Consider the following 6,623-nt stretch of genomic DNA (forward strand, 5'->3'; position numbering starts at 1 on the left):
AGGCAAGACAAGCCAAAATGATTTAGGAAAGACAAGATTCATGGCACTTGAATGAGGCAAATCATGGCATTTTTCAAAAACATTTTTGCTGTTAAAACCCCATAAAACCAGTGATAATGTCTTCCAAATGGCATGAAGAGAGTTGGAAAATGCATGAAAATAGCAAGGAATTCAAAGTGCCTTCCTCCTCCTAAGATTTCTCCACAAACATCAATGGAACTTGTCAACAAAATCCACCAATATTGCTGGTCGGGTTTTTGGGAAAGAACAACAAGTTTAAAATTGCATGCAATAAGGAAAATCAGGTTTTTGAGAGCGAACAACAAGTTTAAAATGTTACTTTTCTCTCAACAAGGCAAAATTAGGTTTTAGAAATCCAATTGCAAGTTTAAAATGTCACTTTTCCATCAACAAGGCAAAATCGGGTTTTAAAAATGCAATTACAAGTTTAAAATTCCCCAATTTGCACTTTATGGAGAAAATCAGGTTTTTTGGGCAAAATAGCAAGTTAAAAATGTCACTTTATTTCATTTCTAGGCAAAATCGGGTTTTGGAGAGAGATGTGCAAGTTTAAAATTACTTGTAACGGGAAAATAAAATCCCTATAACAAGTTTTAATAACTTGCACATATGTAATAGGGGTTTAAAATCCCTATTACAAGCAAAAGACATTAAAGTAGGGGTTTTAGAAAAGAATTACAAGTTTACTTGTAACTTATCCAAAAAAACCCTATTTTAACTTAAAAAGCCAAAAAGAATTAAGGGGGAAATAAAAAGTAAGTTACAAGTTCTTTTTTCAATAAAGTGCACTTTTAATTAGCCAAAAATTTCCCTACTAAGACCAAAACAAAGGAAATCATTAAAACTTGCAATTCAAGGAAAATTTCCCACCTGTAGTCAGGGAGAAAAAACCCAAAAGTGAAGGAAAGGCATAGCAAACGAACCCAGACTATGATGAAATTTGAAACGTGGTTCAAGGATGGACTAAGGATTAAGCCAGTCCAAGAATTAGACAAAATTCTGCCTCGGGAAGCATGCCATAGAGTAAATTTTTCATTTTTTCACAAAAATTTCATGTAATGGTCCTTCATTTTTTAAAACAAAAATGAGGACAACACAGTAATTGAAGCTTGTAAAGATGAATGTTGGATGAAAGCTATGGAAGATGAATTAGATCATATAGAAAAGAACAATACTTGGACTTTGGTTCCCCGGCCTAAAAATAAGAATTTTATTGGAACTAAATGGGTTTTTAGAAACAAACTGAATGAGGATGGACAAGTTGTAAGAAAAAAGGCTATATTGGTTTACAAAGGATATTCTCAGAAACAAGGAATTGGTTATGGTGAAACTTTTGCACCAGTAGCTAGAATTGAAGCAATTAGACTATTTCTTGCTTATGCAGCCTATAAAAACTACAAGGTCTATCAAATGGATGTTAAGTGTGCATTTATGAATGGATAACTTGAAGAGGAAGTCTTAATTGAGCAACCTGATGGATTTTTACTGACAGATGACAAAAATATGGTTTGCAGGTTAAGGAAAGCACTACATGGATTAAAAGAGGCTCCTAGAGCTTGGTATGCAAGGTTGGATATGTATCTTTTGAAGCTTGATTTGATAAAAGGTAATGCTGACAGTAACCTATATTATAATATTACTAATGATGATATTATGATTATTGAAGTATTTGTTGATGATATCATTTTTGGAGGTGAAGAAAAATTGTGCATGGAATTCTCTGATAATATGCAGAGTGAATTTGAAATGTCTATGACTGGAGAAATAAGATTTTATCTAGGTTTACAGATTACTCAGACTGACAAAGACATCTTTATCTATCAAACTAAGTATCTAAGGGAATTATTGAAGAAATTTGGTATGGAAAATTCCAAACTGGTTACTACTCTTATGGTTACAAGTGAAAAAAATTCAATTAAAGATGCATCCCCTCCAGTAAATTCTACAAGATATAAATCCATGATTGGTGGTTTGCTATATTTAACTCATATTAGACCAGATATAATGAATGTAGTCAGTATTGTATCAAGATTTCAAAGTAATCCAAGAGAAAATCATGAAAGTACCATAAAAAGGATATTCCGGTATTTGCAAGGAACAACTGAATATGGTTTATGGTACCCTAAAGATGATGACTTTACTTTATGTGCATATACAGATGCAGATTGGGCAGGTGATGTTGATGACCGAAAGAGCACATCTGGTGGAGCATTCTTTCTTGGGAAGAAGTTGGTTTCATGGATCAGCAAGAAGCAGTCATGCATTTCTTTATCTACTCCTAAAGCTGAATATGTTGTAGCTGCAACCAATTGTACTCAAGTTCTATGGATGAAAAAGATGTTGAAGGATATACAAGTGAGTTGTAATGATCTGGTTGTTATCCATTGTGATAACTTTGCAGCTATTGACATATCCAAGAATTTGGTATTTCACTCCAAGACTAAGCACATATCAATCAAGTATAACTTTTTGAAGGAAAAGGTGGAAGTAAAAGAAGTTAGACTGGTTTATGTGAACACTAAAGAACAGATAGAAGACATCTTCATTGAACTTTTGTCTCGGGAATCATTTGAGTATTTGAGAGACAAATTGGGGGTTTCTACCCCTCCGGTGGAGACTTAAATGATGCAAATGTGCATCAATCTGGTATGCATTATCAGAGCTATCTTTTGCTCTGGATTGATGAAATAATGCTACTACTCAGGGGGAGTAGTCATCCTTGAGGTTTAGAGTTTTCATATTCTGTGTGATATCTATGTCATATCTTTGGCATTGTTGTCAAAGGGGGAGGAATATATGTGAAAACCCATTGCTATTTATTTTTCAGATTGATTGCACTCCTTAGGGGGAGTTTGGCGGCATTTGGTCTTTTGATTCAGATTTTGTTCAGAGCTTCATTGCTATATCATTTTATGGGAGATTGTTGGTGGTCTTCCATTAGGGGAGACTTGTTTGGCATTTCTTGGCACTTGGATGTTTTTCACATCTAGTGTTTCCATCACTGCCAAAGGTGGAGATTGTTGGCCATATGATGGAATTGATTATGTGTTGCATTGATGTTTTGTCATTGATGTCAACACTAGTTGTTATGGTTGTTTACCAGCTTTCGGTAGAAGGATTGGATTGGGAGGATTATCAGTTGATTGTCACCAATATTATCTAGATGATGGAATAAGTTTTCATGGATGGTTCATATGCTTCCAAAGTATGTTTCAGTCAGTTGGTATTGACTTGATGATCGGATTCTATCTCATATTCTAGTAAGCCTTCTTTATAGGTCTGGTAAGGGTTTCACCGACAGAGCTTTATTGAAGATCTTTGATGTAATGCATAAGTGGTGTTGGTGTAGCTTCTAGAAGGGATTCAAGATGCTGATGGTGATTGTGTCCGTGCCTCAACTAATTGGTGTCATTTCTTTGATGTATGTGGATCTAATTTAGGTCTGGTGTTATCTAGGTTATGGACCAATTTTTATGCAACGTGTTGGTGGATCCTTCGATGCACTTCCGGGATGTTTTATTGATTGGATGATGTTTGTTTGGCCTTGGGTTGACATGCTTTATGTTTTTATTTCAGGATTATATAATGGATCTATTGAATTATCATTTGGGTGGCCGACCTAATTGGTTAGGTACCGATTTGGTATAAATATATGTAAAATCTCATTGTAGATCATGTATGTATGGATGTATGAATGGGAAAGGAACAAATAATGTAATAATAATTTATGCAGAGGATTTGGTCAATCATAGGTGATCGAGTTGGTTTTATGTAAGAGGTTTTAGACCTCCGGTATTGAGCTTAATCAGACCTGTAATCTAGCATGTTTGATGCTATCACTAGTAGTTCTTCTCTCAGGATTGTTCTCCAAATATTTTGAGGTGGTTGACATCTCTGTAGTCAGTGAGACTCCACTGTGATCAGCAGTGCGCTCTAGGCAGTGTGCCTTCTTGCATGTGCAAGCCCCTATTGTAATCATATACTTGTTACAGAAGTATCATCTGACTGTGGGTGGGATTTCCCACAGTGGTTTTTCCCTTTACTGGTTTTTCCACGTACAAATCATGGTGTTGTGTGTTATGGTTGCATGGTATTGATTCTCTGGTTTTCAATTATGCTTTAATGCTTTATCAGTTATTCCGGTATAAGCTTTTAAGTGCTTTAATTCACATAATTTGTTAACAACTGATTCACCCCCCTTTTCAGTTATTCATCGGTTATCCTAACAGCATCTATCTCCACCTTGGAGTAACTCAAGGGAGAGTGGGTATACCGCTCCAACGGTCTTCCCAATCTAGGATCCCAAAAACATCTCCCTGGGTCCGTTCAATTGGGGTATACAATATCATATTATTTCTCTAGATTAGATGTATTCCTAATACCCAACCCTCTAATCAATTATTATTATGTTATCACTTGAAATTATATCATCGACTCTTCATGTGGTATGCTAGGTTTAGACCCCCTTCCTACAGGTCTAGTACTCACAACCTAGTACCAACACATGCAAGAGCCCCCTCTCCCATACATGAACCAAGGCCATAGAGTAAAGATACAAATCAAATGATAAAATAACACCATCATGAAATCTCAAGAAGGTACAATAACCATATCAACAACTGAGCACAAATTGAGCAATAAGGACTCATAAGTTAACTCAGGGAAGGAAACCTTCACAATGCAACACAAACATAAGCCAATCATGGATACAAATCATAAAAGAGGTCCAAATAACATAAAATCCTCAACAATGAGGCATAGCACAACCCACTAGAGTCATAGAATCAATCCCTCAACAACGAGGTATTCTCCCTCTCATCGGAGCGTCAAATCGCATAGTAAACATCTCATTGATAAGGCATGAACCTTCTTACTAGAGAACATGAAACAACATAAGGTATCAAAAAACATCATAATTAACTCTAAAATGTCAATACATACTGCACAAGCCTCTAGAGCATTCACACCAATTAGAAAGGCACTTAAACAGGCTAAAAACTAAATTTTGATGATCCTCGGGATAGCTCAGCACCCCTGAAATCTAGGATGGCATTCTTGGTAGGTATGGTAATGTTTCTAGGCATGTTTGATAGCATTTTTGGTCAATATAATGGAATTTTTGGTCTCTAGGGTGGCGTTTCTGGTCAATATGGTTGAATCTGCAAATCAGGAGCTCAGCTCTCCTAGTCAGTTTGAAAGAGCATATGGTACAAATAATGGTAGTCTTGGCATGTATGGTGGCATTCTTGGTATGTAGGGTGGCGTTTCTAGTAGTTTTCATGGCGTTTGTGGGTGTTTCCTTGGCATTTCTGGTAAAAGTGCAAAGATCGGTTCATTACAAAGGCATATGGCTTAGGAGGGGTCTTAGGAAGACTCAGGGGTATAAAATGACCCTCATACATAGGCACAACCTTAAGAAGCCACATGTCATACTCCTATATGAGGAAAGTTGAATAAAATCCCTTCAAGACTAGATAAAATCAAGAGAATCTTGCGATTACCAAAAATCTATACTCTATAATTCTTAGGGAAAGCAAAATTTACAATACTCAAACTTCTCAATCCCTACCACACTTCCACTATGCTACTCTGATGCAAGCATCTACACTTCTATCAACCAATCAGTTATTAGAAAGCACTCTAATTCATTCAGTTTGCATGATATATCTACATAAGTATTCAATGAAGATGTGAAAGCAACGATTTCTTTTGCATTTATCAACTTTACATATTACAAATACTTCAAATTCCAGTGCACTTCTATTAAACATCTCATGAACTCTAGAAGATTTCAATACATGTTATCCTACAAACATATTTCATTAATCCACTAATATCATCATTATTCATTTGTTCACTAGGGCTAGTGCACTTCTCCACGGTGTCCTCCCTTACACACACTATCAGATGTTCAAGTGAACATGATAGAGACTACACTAAACACAAAATGAGGGCCCACAATTCAACATACAAAATGACCACCATGGACAACAAGGAGGAATTCGAAAGGAAAAGTTCTCAAACCAATCATTAAATCACAAAAAAGAAAGAAAATTTGTCAGCGGAATCCATTAAGAAAATAAAGTGTGACAAGTGCCACTACACGAACAAAATAAATGAAAGAAGAGATTAGTAGCCAGTCCAAAAGAAGAGGTCCAAAATCGAATTAACCCCAATGATACTTCACAAAATCACTCGAATAAAATGACAAACTCATCCAAATCCACATCTCGAGGTGACCAATATCAGTCACAGCAAGAGGGAGTAACCGCTACACATTATCCAAGGGTACAATGCCTTGAATGTGTTAGAGAGTGCATGCTGGACATTTAAAATCATAAATTTTTTCATATACCCCAAATTTATTTTATCATTTTTATTGCAATACAATTCTTTACAATAATCTAGGCAACTATCTTTCATGAAGGATAATACATACAAGAAGGAAATAAGGTAAGGTGTCTCATACATACCCAAGGAATACACTCAATCACAAGTAATTTTCAAGATATCTAATCTATAAAATGATCACCTTTACCAAGTTATAATAGAAACAAATATTAGAACTTCATTTATTCAGTTGATGATATTCTTTAACATAC

The sequence above is a fragment of the Cryptomeria japonica genome, chromosome 8 (genome assembly GCF_030272615.1).
Source record: "Cryptomeria japonica chromosome 8, Sugi_1.0, whole genome shotgun sequence".
NCBI lineage: Eukaryota > Viridiplantae > Streptophyta > Pinopsida > Cupressales > Cupressaceae > Cryptomeria > Cryptomeria japonica.